This window comes from Rhinolophus sinicus, chromosome 6 (assembly GCF_057876585.1).
Source record: "Rhinolophus sinicus isolate RSI-liver-muscle chromosome 6, RSI-T2T, whole genome shotgun sequence".
Taxonomy (NCBI): Eukaryota; Metazoa; Chordata; class Mammalia; order Chiroptera; family Rhinolophidae; genus Rhinolophus; species Rhinolophus sinicus.
Genome location: NC_142506.1, coordinates 10,831,657 through 10,851,118, shown reverse-complemented (window position 1 = coordinate 10,851,118; position 19,462 = coordinate 10,831,657). Strand labels below are relative to the sequence as shown.

The 19,462-nt window shown below is 43.6% G+C and overlaps 1 protein-coding gene across 6 annotated transcripts in view; it reads right to left on the bottom strand.

Annotated features, from left to right (window-relative positions):
- Positions 1-2,585: 2,585 nt before the first annotated feature.
- LOC109443351 (uncharacterized) overlaps positions 2,586-19,462 on the bottom strand; it is a 196,040-nt gene continuing 179,163 nt past the window's right edge. For all 6 annotated transcript variants that reach the window (XR_012490850.2, XR_012490849.2, XR_012490832.2 and 3 more), the window contains one exon: positions 2,586-3,014. The gene's annotated coding sequence lies outside the window, so the exon portion shown is untranslated. The remainder of the gene's footprint in view (positions 3,015-19,462) is intronic.

Genomic DNA, 19,462 nt, shown 5'->3' with positions numbered 1-19,462 from the left:
ATGTTTTCCTCAAGAGAAAGATGGAAAGTCACATGACAAGCAGCTGAGATGCTTGGCTTTCAAGTCTAGGATTTCCACGTCCCAGTGCATGTGGCTTGGGGTGGCTAATCCACCTCTAGCAGCCTGACCTGTGTGGACTGTGTGGGTGGGCTCCCTTTGATGGGAGGTGGGACGCTCTGGGGCTGTGGTTCTCAAGCTGAGCTGGAGGTGGGCCCAGGCATTGGGAGGTTTTCAAAAAGCTCCCCATATCAGGCATATGGAGATGAAACCACTGCTCCAAGGCAGTCTCCAGTTCTAGAGATTCTTACAAAACATTTAAATAAAGTAAGTATTTTAATCTCTTCTATCTATTATCTGGTGGGAACAAGAATCTAGTGGTAGCAAGTACCTAGTACCTGTTGGGAGAAGTACCTAGTAGAAAAGGTACCTAGTGGGAGTAGTGGGAGAAGTACTTAGTAGGCAGAAGTACCCAGTAGGAGAAGTACTTAGTATCTAGAGGGAGACGAGGGGTGAGAAACGGGACTCCCAGCTCCAGCACCTCCTAAAAGCCTGGACTGTGTAAACCTTCACCATTTAATCTGCACACCAAACCTTTGCAGTAGGGGCCGCCATTCAAATGGAATTCAGATGACGAGAATATAACTCAGAGAAGTTTAGGGACAAGCCTAGTTTACGTGGTGGGTCGAGGCAGAACTAGGATTTGAATGCACGGCCCCTTGGTCCTAAAGCCCCATTTCTTTACCTCTTCCTGTGGATAAAATACAGTGGACCCTTCATCCCTCTTACAGCCCCTGTGGTGGCAATTTGGAACCTACTTCTCTGAGGCCTTGGATGACAGGCTCTGTTATAATTGTGCCTCTAGATTTCCCTGGGAACCCCAGGGGCAGCGGTCCTTTCCTCTTGACACAGAGGACCACCTAATAGTCCCCCACTCTCCCCATGTCAGCATCCAAATTAATCTCCCAGCCTGCCCCTCATGGAAGCAACATAACGTTTTTGATCTGCACCTCATTTTCAGCTCAGAACAAGCCGTCCCCACAACGACAGCTCCCACTGGCCTCTCGTTTCTCAGAATCCCTCCAAGAACTTGGGACTATCATGTGCAAGAAACACAGACCTGTGTACACTTTACAACATTTTCTGATTGTTCTTCTCAGCTTCTCCTGTTAAAGAACAGCTGGTGATAGCTGTGGAGAGGCTGGCGTGGCAGACTAGGAAGAACAGTAACAGAAACTCTTGGTTTCCATTAAGAGCCAATTATACAGAAACTGTGTAAGAAAACGGGTTTCACCAGGCCTGATGATATTCACTTAGGGTTTTGACTCACAGGAAACTCCATGTGTATGAACAATACGAGCTGCTGCCCCTTCCCCATGCACATCTGATGTGACCGTAGGGTGTACTCCTGCAAGTGGTCCATCCTGTTGAAAGTCAGGCCCATCTGGGGATCATGGACAATTCTGGGCGTTGGCTTAGAGAAAACCAGGCACAGATTGGATGGTGTTTAGACGATGGCAGCTGGCATGGTCGAGGGATTTAAATGATGTATGAAAACTAAAAGAAATAAGATGAAGAAAGTTTGCATAACTTGGAGGGGACTTGGGAAAGAGAAATAGATGCATTCATTTTATATTTTATTTTCTTGAGATTGCATTCATTTATAGCATGATAGAAGTTTTTAGATATATTTTTTATGGCCTCAAGGGCAGCTCACTGTGTGTCAGGCAAGGCCAGGATTGTTGCAGGAACAAAATAGGCCACAAAGATTGAGTGGCTTAATAAAATCATGGTTTATTTCTCAGTCTGCAGACTGTGAGTACCCCTTAATTTTCTAGCAACACCACCTGGAACGTACAGCCTTTAGCACAGCTGCAGCAGGGGAGAGAGAGATGGAAGAGGCATCCAGCTTCAAGTTGCCTCAGTCCGGACGTGACAAAATCATTTGACTTGTGAAGCCAAAAACATTTACTCTCTGGCACTTTGGAGAAAAATTTGCCAGCTCTGAAATACAGAATCAGCTGGCTTCTGAAGTCTTTCCCTTTTCCTTTATTTAACATGACTTCTACAATACCATGTGCCAAACACGGTATTGTTTTACAAATATCTGTATAAAGCGATCAAATCTTTGTAATAACCCTATGAGGTTTATATTGTTAGCCCCATTTTTCAGATCAGGAAATTGACATCTATCGATGTTAACTAAATTGTCCAAAGTCACACTATTAGTGTGTGGCTGACGCAGGATTCAAAGGCAGGCATCGGGGTTCCAGAGTCGTTGCTCTAAACACTGCAACACGCACGTCACACACGCTTGTTACAAAACTCAGGTTCAAGGCGCTTGGGGTGGTGAGAGGTTGGAATCCATGAAGACCATCAGCTCACAGGGCAGCAGAGCTGGAGAAGGCTCAGAGAGCCCTGGGGGCCAAGGCTCTACTTTATCAGGACATGGCAGTTTCTGGGGAAACTGAGGCCCATGACAGTTTCCATGACAGGAAGTGAGGTGTTCGAACTTTCCCGGCAAGATCTGGGTGCTTTAGGAGATTAAAGGTGGCTGGACCATAGCTCTTAGAAATGATAACATCAACAAAGGTTTATTTTTTTATTACAGAAATTTAAAAACATACATAAAAGTAGAGTGAATGGTTTAACGGAGCCATGCAGCCTTCACCCAATCTCATCCCTACTTTCATCTCCCAATAATTTTAGAGGAGGGAGTACAATTAAAAAAAAAGAAATCCTAGACATCCTGATATTTTATACATAAACACCCCAGAGTTCAAGTTCATTTTGATGGAGCATTTGGAGGAGAAAATGAGGCATCGACCGGGGCAGAACTGGCCGCTGTGACTGGGGTGGGTTCTGCTGTTTTCGGCAATGAGCCAAAGGAAGGTTTGCACAGCCGGCCCTCCTTCCCTGGGCTTTGATTCCAGCCTGCGGCCTCCCCCCCATGAATAATGCCAGGCTGGCCAGACTCAGGCAGCTCCCGGTGGAAAACACTCCTTGTGAACTGCTGTCTGCAACCAGGATGATAAAAAAAGAAATCTTGAGTGAATCCCTTATTCACCACCACCGTCCTTCCCCAGAGGCAGCCTTCTGACCGCTGCGGGGCCTCAGCCCTGCCCATGGGTGTCCGTGGATGTCAGCGGACTCATCCATGCCATCCCTGCTATCGTAGTCACCCACGCCTGTCATTTTCTAGCACCGTGACTCAGCTGGCTGAGAGGGAAAGAAAGACCTTGGAGAGACACATCTTTAATCAAATCGTCACAGCCACTCTCTCGGAAGCAAAATCCTTTCCCCGTGAACTCTCCTCGGAGCCCCCAAGAGAAGGGGTGTGAAAGGCCGCTGGTCAGATGGTGCCAGGCTCTGGGTCAGGTCTAGGCAGCCCGCGGAATTCTGGAAACCCTCTGCTCCTGCTCTGCAGTGTGGCTGCTGGGTCTTCTCCACTGTGCTGGGTGGGGCCCTCCAATAGCCACGGAGAGAAAGCTGTCTACTCAGCACCTGAAGAAGCATCCTTCTCTGGAGGCAGCCAAGGCATGAAGCAGAAGGAGGACCATTGCCTGGGACCCTTGAGCATCTTCACTCTTTGCCCACGCCCGGGCCTGATAATGACAATGACACTTACACACAGCTGGCTCCTCCTGGAGCCCTGCTTCCTGCCCCTGGGTGGGGCATGAGCACTGTGCTGGGGGTCCCCCACCTCCACTGTAGCCCATCACCTCCCCGTCACCCAAGGCTTTGTTCTTCACACAGCAGCCTGGGCGATGCTTCCACATGGTAGAACAGTTCACAACACTCCCCTGTTAAAAATTCTCCAGGGGCTTCTCTTGGCACTTAAAAATCCATCTCATCACCCCCCTGACCTACAGCTTTGATATTTCAAGTGTGGCTCACCAGCCTTGGGGTGGAGGAGTGGGGGAGGGGGGCTTGTGAGAGAAGCAGAGTCTCAAGTCCCATCCAGACTTGCCAAATCAGAAGCTGTGGTTCAGCGAGATCCCAGGTGATCCATTTCACATTACAGAGTGAGACGCCCCCGCAACCTACAAGGGCCCAATGGATGGAGACCCACTTTGACTGCTTATTAAAATAACTCGGGGTTTTTTTATAACGATAACAACCAACCCCAGGCCCCAGGGATCCTGGTTCTGTCGCTTCTCACGGCCATCTAGAAGGTAGGTATTATTGGTCCTACATTTGTAATTGAGGAAGTCAAATCTCAGATTGAGTATGGTGCCCAAGAGCATCCTACCGTGAGGAAGCTGAGACTATGGATGGATTCATCTCTGGGTGAAGAGACCAAAGGCAAGAGACATCGAGAGCACGGTCTCTACATTCAGACTTGCCTGAGTTGGAGTCCTGGCTGCACCACATACAAATTGGGCAAATTATTTATCATTAGAGCTTCATTTTCCTTATTTGTGAAACAAGGATAAAATAAAGAACCCATGTCCTGGTGATGTTTAGGAAGATTAAATAAGATAACACTGTGAGTGTGGTCCTTGCAATAGGCTCAGAGCTTAGTAATGTTACCTGGTATTATTATCGTTGTATTAACTACTTCTCACCCTCAACGTTTGGTCCTTTTATGCAACAGAAGCTCGGAATTACCTGGTTCTAAGATTTTTCTCTAGTGGTTCCATGGCCAATGTGGCACAGGGAAAAAGGCATGAGGTTTAGAGTTCTCTTGTTTGTTTTGTTATGTGATTGAAGCGGGGCTCTAGGCCTCTCTAATCCTCTGTGTTCCTATCTGTGAAATGGGGACATGAACACCCATCTCCAGAGTTAGGATGAATACAGGATATGATGTCAGGCACAGGCCGGGTCATACTGCGCCTGGATATGTTGAAATGGGCTGATCCTGTTAGAATGTGACTCATGTGTACAGTATCAAAGCACGTCCCTTGAAATTTCACCCTACGGATAACAATAACTTTGAGCAGCGAGGCCCTCAGAGGATAAGATTAGTTCCTCTCTTCTGACAGGAATAGAATGTCGACATTCTACGTAGATTTCACTCTTTTCTAATGTTGAGGGACTTGAGGATCCAAAGATGAATGAAACGCAATGGGCTACCAACCAGTGACACCTCAGCCTCATCTAAGAGGCAGCGAGCACAGGTTCTGGGGGTCCACTGTGTGGATGCACAGTGATTCTACCCTCACTAGCTGTGTGACTTTAGGCAGATGGTTTAACCTCTCTGTTCTTCATTTTCCTTGACTATAAATTGGGGACATACCATTCACCCCACAGAGGGATGGTAAGGGCAGAATACGTTAATAAATGCAAGTGCCTGGAGTTGGGTTGAGCACATAGCAAGAGCTCCGTGATTGCTCTAGTCTCATCCTCCCCACTTAGCTGAATTGACTCCTTTGTGTTCCCATCTCACAGGACGTGTAATGTCTTATTTGTCAATCTCCTTTCCCCATGAGCTCATCCCTGTGTTCCTGGCGCCGAGCAGCAGAGAGCCTGACACATACTTTGGGCTTACAATTATTATTATTTTTTTGTCGGAAGGGATGAGAGAGCTGAGCCATCAGCTGACGTGAGCGAGAGGCCGGCAGACGAGCCTCCCAGGAATTAGACACCAATCAGAAAGACCTTTGGCCACAGTCGAGGAACGCCTGGTCGCAGACCTGGACTGACCTCGTAGCTTCAGAGGGGGGAGTACTCAGAAACAGGGAGACAGCTCATCAACACCTGTTCTACTTCAGGGGCTGGGCATACACACACCCCTGCATTAGGTCTGTGGTGCTGCAAAGCTGGGCAGGTTAACAATTATCACCAAGAAAGAAAAGACTCTGATGGCAACCAAGCATAGAACCTTCGGGGTTTTTACTTTTCTCATCAAACTCTCTTTCTGTCCACCCTGAATCAGGTGGGAAGGAGGCTTCCAGCCTTTCAAAATCTTCAGAGTGGAGCATCAGTCAGAAAACCAAATTTTCTCTTGCTAAAACTGGCTTTGATGCATTTTAGGTAATCAAATTCTGTCTTTTTACCAAAGTCTAAATCACTTAGGAGTCCCTTCCTGTGAAGAGGTGGGAAAAATCCTTTCCTTAGGTACATTTTCATATTAATTTTTAATTTAGCAAATGCTCATAGAGCGGTACCCTGCCAGCACATATTTAAGTCCTGTCTTACTATTAGCTCATTCTAACCTTTGTAATGACCTTTGAGACAGGGAGGATTATCACATTTTATAGATGAGGAAACCGAGGCACATAGAGGTAAAATGTATTGCCCAAGGTCCATAGGTGGTGTCAGAAAGGTGACAGTCTACTAGCTTGGCTCCAGAATCTGGGTCAGAACCCCTATGCCATCTCATTTAAGTCTCACAACCACCCTGCAAGGTAAATATTGTTCCCATTTACTCAGAGAAAGTTCAGTTTGCTCAAGGTCACACAGATAGAAGTGACAGGGCTACAGTTGGAATTTACTTTTGTCTGACTCCAAAGTGACTGCAGGCCGAACTCCCCGCTCAGTCCATGGAAGAAGAATGTTCTACCTTTATAGGTGTAGATACTATGGGCACTTTCCTCCAATCTCCCGTAGGTGATCAGGAGAGCCCCACTACTCGAATTCTCCTTTCTCTTTTTCCATTTTCTTTCTTTATCTCCACTTATCACTGTGTGGGAACCTCTAGTTGAATGTTGAATGGCAGGGTTGATAATCAAGGCATCTTTGTCTGTCTTCCATGATAAAGGGACTGCTGTTAGTGTTTTCCTTTCTTTTCCAAGATCATTGATTTGCTGTTGGCTCCTTGGTGTCTAGACAGAGCTCTGCATAGGGAGGAAAAAGATGGGGTCCTGACTGGGGCTCTTGCTTGCAAGAGAACTTGGACAAGTCACCTCATTTCTCTGATCTTCAGTGTTAACATTTAGAATGAAATAAGATTTAGGCTTGGTTGACTGGATTTTTCATTTAGTTGTTTTATAAGCTGCAGAATATTTCAATTACTGAAAATCTTAGAAGTACCTCCGAATGCAAAAATAGGTGCCACGCTTGTTATTGTGTCATGCAGGCCACGGAGGGCTCTGCAGGGCTGAAGTTGGAAACTCACTGGGTTAGGTAACAACAAACTTTGGACGATTGTGTGAACCCAACAGGATGAGTGTATTAGTTTCTTAGGGCTGTGGCAACAAGTTACCACACATTTGGTGGCTTAAAACAACAGAAGTGTATTCTCTTACAGTTCTGGATGCCAGAACTGTGAAATCAAAGTGTTGGCAGCATTGTACTCAATCCAAGGATTCTAGGGGAGACTCCTTCTTTGCTGCCTCCTGAACCTCTGTGGCCCTGGCAATCCTTGGCATTCCTTGGGTGTGGCTATCTAACGCCAATCTCTGCCTCCATCTTCCCATGGCCTGCTCCTCTGTGTTCTGTGTCTTCTCTTTTATCTCTGACAAGGACACTTGTCATTGGGTCCACCTGGCTCATCCAGGATGTTCTTAACTCAAGATCCTTAACTTACATCTGCAAAAACCCTTTTTCCAAATAAGGTCCTATTCAGAGGTTCCAGGGATTTGGATGTGGACATATCTTTTGGGGGCCACCATTCAACCCACTACAATCAGCAACAACTTTTATGCATGTACTATACGCCTGGCATTGTGCTAAGCATGCCATAGATACAGAGATGGTCATGACAGACATGCTTCCCCCGGGAGGCTCCAGGTTCATCTGAGAATCTCTACTACATTTCAGACATCAGCATTGAGGCTATCCTTCCTCCCTTCTTTTCTTCCTCCTTCCTTTCCTTTCTCGCTCCTTCTCTCCCAACTCCCTCCCCGTCTCCCTCCCTCCTAAAGATGGGTTTATTGAGATATAATTTCCATTCAGTAATATTCACCCTGTTTAGGTATACAGGTGAGGAAACAGGCTTGGAGAGGTAAAATAATTTGCTCAAGCACACACAGAGTAGAAGGGGCAAAGGTCAGGATTTGAACCTATTTTCCCTATCTCCAGGGACTGCTTACTAAACCATCCGTCTACATGGTCTCCTCTCTCCCTCTGGGCACCACCAACTCCTCATCTGTCAAATAAGGAGACTGACAAGATGATTTCTAGAAGCTCCTAGAGGGCTAACTTACGAGCCTCCTATGGTGAAGTGCCGTGAAGCACTCCTTATTCAAAGGAACCCTTCAGTGCCAGGAGAATCTTTCTGAAATAGAAACTTGTGTCTCCTCTGACCATTTAGCCTACTTGTGTGTGCACCCGGTTAAGTGGATTTACAGCTCATGATTCTCATTACAGTTTAACTCATTCTCACAAAATGGACAAGCAATTTAAATGATTTCTGTGAAGAAACTGCAAGCTGAAGACATAGTAATGATGTGAGCCCAAGGGAAGAGGGGTGAAAGGCTAACTTGATGCTTCTGCAACTGCTGGTGCTTGCTGCTTTTCAGCTAATTATAGGATAAAAAATAATGGCAGTCTAATTACATCAACCATAAAATTTGTCAAAAGACTTAGAAAAACTATTGAAAAGACCATGTGAAATACAGTCTCTCATCCGCTATCATTAATGACGACTTTCCCCTTTGAGTAAATATTGTATCTTGAAATAGGTAATGAGAGTATGAAGCCATTGCACTTAGCAAGACATTTAAAAACTTTTTTCCTATTTGAAGTCATGATCTACTCAATCCATTCCTTTACAAAATTTGATTGAATTTGATAATTTTGAATTTTTTCCTTAATAGTGAAAGTGAAAGTCCATAATACATTGGTCAAACACTTGCTCCTTTTGCTATGGTGAAAATGGCTGAAAAGATATTTGAAAACTACATAGTGAAACATTAAAATGGACTCCTTGGTCATTGAATATTGTTAGGAGATGCATAGAACTTGTCACTGAATAGTTGAAAAAACATTAAGACAAATAGTGGGAGAGGTTTGCAATAGAATTACTTGAAAGTACAGGTATTTCCAACATATTTCAGGTTACAACATTTCTAGAGTCTTCATTTCAATAATGAAATACATTAGAAGACCCTTTCTTGTGAACTCTTAAAGGAAAGATGTACCAGAAAAAAAAAAATCTCAATAGTAAATGAGTTTCTTAACAAAAAGCAATATTTTTGGTATTTGTGTTGACTGATGTGAAGGTAAAGAAAAAAAATAAAGGTAAATTTCCTGAGCTAGCACCTCATGTGAAATTTATCTGCTGCAACTCTATAGTAAGATATTAGAATCAAGACGTTAAAGCCACAAAGCACAGAGCACAGTAGGATGTCACTGATATAGATTATTATACACAGGCAAGAAGTTTAAATTACAGCAGAATTTTTATAATTATATACAGAATGCACCTGAAAATAGTTTGTGCAAGTACAGATTCCCTCATTCTCTTTTGGCAAAGTAATTGAAATAATTGGTGAACATAAAATCAAGGGTTCCAAGTTATTTGACCTTTTCAAAGATGTAAAGTGACTGTTGGGAGTAAGCTATAGCAGATATCTTTAAAAAAACCCACAAACATGCACTTAGGTTGTCCCTTCAGAGTAAGTGTCACAATTTCATAGTGAATGAGATAGTAACTCCTGTTCAAAAGAAACTTGTTAACCACAACGAGACACCATTATTTCTGCACCAAAATGGCTAAAATGAAAACACAGACAACACCAAGAGTAGATGAGAACAAGGAGCCCTCAGAACTCCCACAGTAGTGGGAGGGTAAATCCACGGAACCAGTTCAGCAACAGTTTGGCAGTGTCCATAAAAGGAAAACATAAGCAAACCCAATGACCCAGAGATTCTACTCTAAGGGAAATCCCTGACGGAAATGCAAACAGATGCTCACCAAAAGAGAGGCACTGAAATGCACACAGCAATACTATTCATAATACATGGTCACTAGAAATTATCCAAATGTTCACCAAAAGTGAAATGAATAAACTTAGTGTTGTGTATACTACATGCAGTAAGAAAAAATGCTCCCTCCTAGAGAGATCCAAGATGGAGGGGTAGATAAACACTGTGCCTGCGTCCTTCCATGAACACATGAAAATTACAACAAAATTATAGAACAATCAACCTGGAAAACCATCTGAAGTCTAACCAAACAGAAGTCCTATAACTAAAAATATAAAGAAGCCACGTCAAGACTGGTAGGATGGATGGAGAGGTGGAACAGGCCCCAAATTTCCTTGTGGTGGTTGAGAATCAGGAGGGATATCTCAGCTGTGGAGGTTCCCCTGAGGAAGCCCAGCACCCCCACAATAGGCTCCCCAACCCAGAATATTAATGCTGGGAAGCAGAGCCCCCACACATCTGGCTGTGAAAAACAGTTGGGGTTCCAACAATTTGGGTGGGAGGGAAGGCTGCAGGAAACCCAGACGTCCTCTTAAATGGCCATGCACAGACTCACTCGCACAGGCACTCATCTTGGGTTCCAACGGAGGGACGATGACTCAGGGGGGCTTGGAGACATATGGTGGGCAGACTGAGGTGTGTGACTTCAGGGGGAGGACTGTAGGACAGTTGGCATTTTCCCAGTGAGTGGTGCTTCTCCCAAGCAGCCAGCTGGGGGCACCATCTTTCCTATGTTGAACCCACCCTCACAGGCTAAATCTGAGTCTGATTCACCTGGTGAGCTTTGCTGCTCTGCCCTGCTGATTCAGTTGGGACCCTGCCCCACCCAAGTCATGCACGCTGGAGGCACTTTCTCTGTGAGCAGCCAGCCCCTCCCGCATTGCACTCTTCCTTGGAAAACTGTCGGGCCCCAGGTGGACAGTGACTGGCCTGTGTGTGTTTGAGACTTCTACTGAGTCACTCCAGGTTCAGCACTGGCACCAAATGAGAGTTTACATTAACCTGGTGACCAGAACTCTACCCACTCTAATGACTTCCTGAGACCCTGCCTCACCCAACTTGAGTACCACATGAGGCTTTATCAGTGGCTGAACCTCAAGGGAGTCAGCAAGTGGAAGCAGGCTTCTGGGTGTCCTGGCTTTTTGTGAAGTTATCCCAGGCCTGGTACTGGTGGCAGCCATACTCAGTTTAGAGCGTGACATCTCCCACGCACCTCCAGGGTTAGCACAGGCAGCGATCAATTGTGGATTATTTTATAGCTCCTACCATGTAGCCTCCAGCAAGTCACAGGCAGTGGGTGACCTTGGCCTACACCAGAGCCCTTCTCAAGAGGCCCGAAACCTACATATTTGGAGGTTTGATTCAGACCACAGCAGAGCACTGCCCAATTAACCCCACAGCTGACACACCCAAAGGGTGGTCTCAACAGGCACCAGAGCCCACTAGTGCGAATCTTACTCAGTGGGGTAAGCCTCTTACACAGCAGCCCATAAGCTGTGCACTGACCAAATTCCACAGCCAGTCAGCCTGAGGGTCAATCCCACCCACTGATAATAGCAATCAAGGCTCAACTATAACAGGAGGGCACACACAAGGGACATTCCTGGAGCAACTGGAGCAGGTGACCAGGGAGACTCTGCCAGAGCCCTACAGGGCATCTACTACTTAAGACCACCTGGTAAGAGACATAGCAGATCTATGTAATACGCAGAAACAAACAGAGAGGCAGCTTAAGTGAAGAAACAAAGTGTCCTAAATGAAAGAACAGGAGAAAACTCCAGAGAAAGAACTAAACAAAACAAAGGCAATCAACCTACCAGAGATAGAGTTCAAAAACAATTGTTTTAAGGATGCTCAAGGTACTTAGTGAGAAATTCAACAAAGAGATAGCAAGCAAAAAAAAACCCACCATATATATATATACAATAACTGAAATGAAGAATGCACTATAAGGAATCACCAGCAGACTAGATGAAGCAGAGAATTGAATCAACAATTCAATTGAAGACAATATAGCAGAAAACACCCAATCAGAATAGCAAAAGGAAAAAAGAAAAAAAATGAGGATAGTTTAAGAGGCTTCTGAGACAACATCAAACATAACAACATTTGCATCACAGGGGTACCAGAAGGAGAAGAGAGAAAGCAAGAGATTGAGAACCTATTTGAAGAAATCATGACTGAAAACTTTCTTAACCTGGCAAAGCAAATAGACATACAAGCCCAGGAAGTACAGAGAGTCCCAAACAAGGTGAACCCAAACAGGCCCACACCCAGACACATTATAATTAAAATGACAAAGGTTAAAGACAAAGAGAGAATCCTAAAAGCAGCAAGTAACTTATAAGTGAGCTCCCATAAGATTGTCAGCTGATTTCTCAACAGAAACTTTGCAGGCCAGAAGGGATTGGCAGGAAGTATTCAAAGTGATGAAAAGCAAGGATCTACACAACCAAGATGACTCTACCCATCAATGCTATCATTTAAGTTTGAAGGACAGATAAAGAGCTTCCCAGACAAGAAAAAGCTAAAGGAGTTCATCACCACCAAGCCAGAATTACAAGGAATCTTAGAAAAACTTCTTTAGGACGAAAACCCCCCCCCCCCCCACACACACACACGAAAAGATCAAAACTATGAATAATAAAATGGCAGTAGTACGTATCTATCAACAATTACTTTAAATGTAAATGGATTAAATGCTTCAATCAAAAGACATAGGAGGGTTGAATGGATAAGAAAACAAAACCCTTACATATGCTGCCTACAAGAGACTCATTTCAGATTGAAAGACATATATAGACAGAAAGTAAAGGGATAGAAAAAGGTATTTCCTGAAAACGGAAATGGAAAAAAACAAAAACAGCTGGGGTAGCAATACTTATACCAGACAAAACACATTTTAAAACAATGGCTATAACAAGAGACAAAGAAGGACCCAGTAATCCCACTTCAAGGTATTTATCTGAAGAAACCCAAAATGCTACCTTGAGGGGATGTGTGCATCTATATGTTCATTGCAGCATTGTTTATAATGGCCAATGTGTGGAGGTAGCCTGGGTGTCCATGGATAGAAGACTGGATAAAGAGGAGGTGGTACATATATACAGTGGAATATTGCTTGGCCATGGAAGGGAATGGGTTCTTGCCTTCTGCGGCAGCATGGATGGACCTGGAGGGTATTGTGCTGAGTCGAGTATGTCAGACAGAGAAAGACAGATGCAATGTGATTTCGCTTATATGTGGAATCTAAAGAACAAAACAAAGAAAACAAACAAACACAACAGAAATAAACTCACAGATTCAGAGAATATTTTGATGGTTGACAGATGGGAGGGGGTTTGGGGGTGTGGGTGAAAGAAGTGGAAGGGATTAAGAGGTACAAATTGGTTATTACAAAGTAGTTATGGGGATGTACGGTGTAGCATGAAGAATATAGTCAATAACATTGTAATAACTATGTATGGTGTCAGATTGGTACTAGATTTGTTGGGGTGATAGATGGGAGGGAGTTGGGGCACAGGATGAAAAAGGTGAAGGGATTAAAAAGTATAAATTGGTAGTTACAAAATAGTCATGGGGATGTAAAGTAAAGCACGGGGAATATAGTCAGTAATATGGTGATACCATGTGGTCAGATGGTTGCTGGACTTACGGTGATCACTTCTTTAGGTCTATATATATATTGAATAACTATGATGTACCCCTGAAGCTAATATAATATTGTATGTTAGCTATATTTTTAATAAAAATCTTAATTAAAAAATACTACATGCAATGACATGAATGAACCAGAACAACCTTAGTGATATGGGCAAATCGCACAAATGAAATTCTCTGAGCAAAAGGAGCCAGACATACAAAAGGGTACTTCTTGTAGGATTCCACTTATATGAGGTTAAAACAAATGAACAGGAAAACTTAATCTGAAAGGATAATGGTTACTCTTAGTGGTGGAAGTAACTGGAGAAGGCAGAAAAGGCCTTTTGTAATGGGGCTGTAGAAAAGGAATGTTCTGTTTCTTGATCTGTGTCTTGAACTGGTTGGGCTCACTTTGTGAACTTAGGATATGTACTTTTTTCTGTGAGCATAGTATTGTTCTTGAATAAAAAGAAAAAAACAAGACACTATTTCTATGAAGATGGTGTTTGAGCGCTGATGATTTGAAACATTCCCAGTGTTAACATAGTTAAAAATGACCCAGCTAACCTATATATCTATTGCTGGAAAGACTGAAATCAAATATTGTAGCCTGTTTTTTAAATTTCTAAATGAAACGTTACTGGATATTGAACTAGATGTTTTTTTCATTCCAATAAATTGTGGGGAAAATTGATTGCCATCAGGGAAGTTGGAAATTTACTCACCGCATTTCACCGTTTGGTTTTTGCTCAATTGGTAGATGGAATTAAAAAATTGTGTCTTATGACTAAATAGACAACAATACTGCATTTCTTTTATTTGAAACAACATATCTTTGTGAGGTGTTTTTTCCAGTTATGATAACCCTTAGAAGCAAAAATCAAAACAAACTGAATTTAGGGCCAAACCATCTATTACTATGTCATAAAGATTTTTTAAAAATTAGGAAAGCGTATTCAAGAGCACATTGCTCTCAATAAAATATTTTCATAGGTTGGTGCCAAAGTAATTGTGGTTTTTGCAATTATTTTTAAATATTATCATCAGTCATTTTTTTTGGGAAAGTATAAAAAGGCTGTTAGGTGTTGCAAATAAAATAAGAATTATTTAAACTGGTTTGATGCATCTTGATTTCAACCTTCTAAACTGCCATTTTATGTGCATTTTGTAATGTCAGTAATATGTTAGAATAATGGTCTGAGTATATAAATTAAAAGTGTGTATATATTGTAGGTGTATGCTCCAAATTTTATTACTGACACAGTACTAAATAAACAAAAGTTTAGGGATCATTGGTCTACACCAACATCAAGGCTTTAGTAACAGGTTATTTTAGTTGATGTGAGTTAGAAGTTAGAGAAATTTTGAATCCTGGCTCTGCCACTTACTAAATGTATGATTTTTGAGCAATTATGGGAATTTAGCACCTGTCTGAAGAAGTTTGCCGAGATAATTAAATGAGTATATGTAAATTTCTTCGCACCTTGACTGGCTTATGGAGGTTTAATCAATATCCCAACTATTGCCATATAATTGTTGACTAGTGTTTTCCCAACGTGCTGCGTAAGAAGGGCCGCCTGGGTGCTTGTTAAAAATGTTTGGGTCTCACCTCAGATTTTTCTGAATTAGAATCTTCATGAGTGGGGCCTTGAAAGTTGTATCTTTAGAAGGTGATTCTTATGATCAAGCCAGTTGGAGAAAGACTGATTTACAAGGAACTATAGCTCTCTTTCTAATGATCATTCTCCGTATACGAGTCTTTGCTCCTAAGAGCCACAAACACCCATAGGACCATTTAGGCCCCGCACAGCGTGTAGCAGGGAGCTCTATAAGCCACTGGGAAGGCCAAGGGGAAAGCTCCATGTCTGGGATGATGAGCAAAACATAGGTCCCAGGGGGCAGAACACAGCAACAGGAGACTGGGAAGGGTAACAGGGCAAGATCTCAGCAGGAGAGGGAAGCCATGAGGGACCCCCCTCTCCCTTGGGCCTGGGGCTCAGAAGTAGGATTAGGTTCTTGCAGGGCAGACTAGGAGACATTGGAGGCAAAGCATGGTGCCCACACATCGGGCAGGCTCTGAGTCATTAAGTGCTACATCCAAAGTGGGGCTGACCACAACTGAGGCATAAAAGCAGATGGGTCCAGGCGTAGGATAGACTTCTGCTTTATCATTTGATCTTCTTGATGAGGATCCATACGTTCCTTTCCCGTTGACTTAGGAGAGATTGGTCCCTGAGTTGGCGGCTTGAACGGTGCATGAGGATCAAGGAGGCTAGAAGCGTGGGAGGTGTCTGCTTAGCCAGGTCTACCCAAACCAGGTGCTGAATAAATACAGGCACCTTCAGCCTGTGGTTGGGTCATCAAACTCAACTGCTCCGGTCATTTTGTCTTCTGTGCAGCTACTTATTTTCTCCCCCTCTCCACGTTGCTCTCCAGGGCAGGCCATCCGGGTTGGGCTGCACTGAGCCCGCGCTCTTCTCTGGCACAGACGTGGCTGTGTCCTGACAGCCTGGAGTTGCCCTCGATTCTGAAGGTGTGGATAATTAAGCTAATGAACACTTTTCCACTAGCTGCTGAAAGCCTCATTAATCTACGCGCATGTTGCCACAAGCAAATTGTGGCGTCAAGGGTGGGAGAATCAACAAAAATACCTTCAGAAATTCATTAATAAGGCTCAGTCAAGCATGCTGTTCAGAACTGAGAGTTCTTATCCTGCAATGGCCAGAGGATTAGATGGGTTTTTTTTCAACGACATGAAAAGGACTGAAGCAATATTTCAGAACATCTAGGTTATTGGAAAGGCATTTATGACTTGAGTGGTTGATGCTAATGGAATGTGTCCAAAGACATCAGTGTGGAAGATTCTACAAATATTAAATATGTTAAGCGGAGGATCAAGGTTTCCAAGTATGGAAGAAGGAAAACACGATCATGGGATCACGCACAGAAACATACCCACAGCTATGGCAGAGATGGTTTGTGCCACCCAAAAAGCATTTTCTCCCTGACATTTCACAGGTGTCCCTTGGAGTCAGGTTGGAGCCACACGACTATTTCCTGCTAATGGATGGTGGGTAGGGGCAGAGGCTGGGTGGCTCCAATTACTCTCTCTTTGTCTGCCTCAGCCAAATCGCAAAATAATAAGATGGAGGAGAACTGTTTGATCCATACTGGAATTCATGTGTATGAAGAATAAAGTATTATGATAAGTTATGGAGATTTCCTGACTTATCTGTTACTGCAGCAGAATCTGCTCCATCCTGACAAATACACCAACCATTTAAGGCCAAAGACTTTCTTTTTAATATGGCCATTACACCAGTTGTTTCATGCTATCCCCATGAGCACAGTGTCTGGACTTCAGCATGGCCTTCAGTGGAAACTTTTATGGATACGTTGGGGTCTTTTTCAGACAACTTGAGGTCATGGGTGCTGGGTGATCAAAAACAGTTACATGGATTTTAAGTTCCTTGAATAACTATTTACCCTAAAAGTACTCACTAGTAAATCAACACCAACCTAAGGAGAGGACATTAGGAGCAGAATCCTGCTCTGTGTCATTCAACAGTTTAATCAGTGGCCTGAATGAAGACAGAGATCCTGGGTTGTTAAGTCTGTGTGTGCCACAGACAAGGGGAACACTGAGTGTTTTAGCTAACAGAGTCAGAACAAAAATAAACTCTGGCAGGCCAGAACAAGGGGCCTAATGTGACAAAATGGGAGAAAAGTATCACACATAAATATGTGAAATGGAGATTTGAACTCCAGAATCACAGGAGAGGAGGGATGAATTTCAAGAGCATTTTGAAAATAGCTGTACATAGGCCATTATTAATATTAATATCGAAATAGCTGTAAGTAGGCCGGTAACCAGGGTCAGAGTGCAAGTGTCTGCTAGAACTCGAATAATCTCTTATTTCTCGATAACCCCTCCACCTAAAGACCTACCTAGACGACTGGGGAGAAAGCGAGATGGGGAGAGAAAAGGGAGGATAGATGGTCTGGGAATAAGTTGAAAAGTCTCCAAATTCTTTCATAAAGTTGAACCCAGGTCCTTCAAAGTTGGCAATGAAAGGAGAATCTTCAGGAACACAGAAGAGCTGGTTCTTCCAAGTCCTAACTTCATTCCATGACTGACCTCGGAGGACACAGATCTAACTTCTCGGGATAGCTGGGAACCTCCTTCCACTGGTGGGTAACTGAAGACCGTAAGTCTAAAATTCCTTTTTGGGACTTAGGAGATTGCCATTGTACATAAAAGTTATACCAACTCAGAGGTGTTGCAAACATCTGAATTTGTTGGCGCTCTCAATCCTAGTTGAAGTTTCTGGTGGCCTTTCTTAGACACACACACTGTGTGAAACTCTTGTCTTAAAATACAACTGCAACAATAATAGCAATAATACTAATAAAATATGGACCCAGGCTTTTGTTCTTAGAATTTGAAAGGTCCCATGTCTTTTCTCCATCCTCTCTGAGTGTTTGGTGCTGTGGTGATAGACATGCCATCTTCAGAAGAAAGCGTGCTCTTAGAAACGGAGCTAAGCACCAGGAGCCCAAGCACAGCCTTCGAGTCATAGCTCGGGTGTGTCCCTATCTCCCTGGGCTCCAGAACCAGGGCCAGAATCTGACTAAGTATAAGCACGGGTTTAAAAAGGGAGCTCAGAGGTGGAGTGAGCAATCCTACAGCACAAATAGACCAACCCATAACACAAGCAGACAGCCCTCCAAAAAAAAACCATCAGCCACGAAACAGCAGGAAAATGAACCTCTAAGTCAGAGACAAGGTGACAAGTAATTGTCTTCACTAATTCTTCAGTGGAATTTGGGACCACCGATTGAGTCCCAGTGTAAAAGCACCACATTGGTTTGGAGTAGTGTGTAGGGCCATTGGTTCCTTCTCTTGGCCACCTGAGGGATGTGGATAGAGCAAAGATGTTCCCCCTTCAATGGAGATTCTTAGGAAAATCCTCAAATGGGTAGAGCCAGAGACCCCTGATAATGTTTTGGAATGGTCAGAGTAGATCTTTTTCTTCTAGATGGTCTAGATCATGACCATCCTCTTAAGCCAGGAATGTCAACTCTACAGCACTATTTCCTCAAGACGGGTTGTGTATGTGCATTAGGGGCCGGTGATCACCGGACAGGGAACCTTTGCTAAAGGGCCTTCTGTTTAGGAATCCTACTGGCGTGCTCCTTTTGATACGTCTATTTCCATTGGGAGATTGAGAGAGAAGTGTCCTTTTATTTTCCAAGTGAGATAAAATTGTGATTGGATTTTTCATGGGCCCACAATTTATGCTCCAGGGAAGTAATTAAATGATCCGGATTAAATGATCCATCCCCTTAACCGCCACCCTACATCGTTGCTGGAGCATGCCCAGTAATTCCCATATACCCTCCTCTGTAGGATGCGTACCCTACCCCCATCCTGGGGGTGAGCCAAGAACCAGAGCGTCTCTGGGGCTCAGGACTGTACAGACATTGAAAATTCCTGCCTTTAGCAAGAGGGCTGGAAATGTGAGGCATTTTAAACACTACGTTTGAGAGGGAGCAAAGGGCACATGACACGTGGGACTGGTGTCCTCATCTTCAAGTTTGTGATCTTACAAAACTCCTTAAACAGGTGGGTAAAGAGAGCAACATGGATGCTGTGCCGGCAGTAGCTACATCTGCAACCCAGAGAGAGGGATCAAGGTCATGCCCTTCACCTCAAGTCTTTAGTAGGGTCAGTGTGATATAGCTGTCAGACTTAAGTTCTGCCACTTCTCAACGTTGCAACTTTGGATAAATAATTGCTTTTAGCCTCAGTGTCTCTATCTGTGAAATGGGAATAATATCATGAAGGGTGTAGAGAGCATTGCCTGTCATCACATAAGTGCAGTGCCTGGCATGGCCTTTGGCACATGGCAAATTCTTTCTTTCTCTCTCTCTTTCTCTTTCTTTCTTTCTTTCTTTCTTTCTTTCTTTCTTTCTTTCTTTCTTTCTTTCTTTCTTTCTTTCTTTCTTT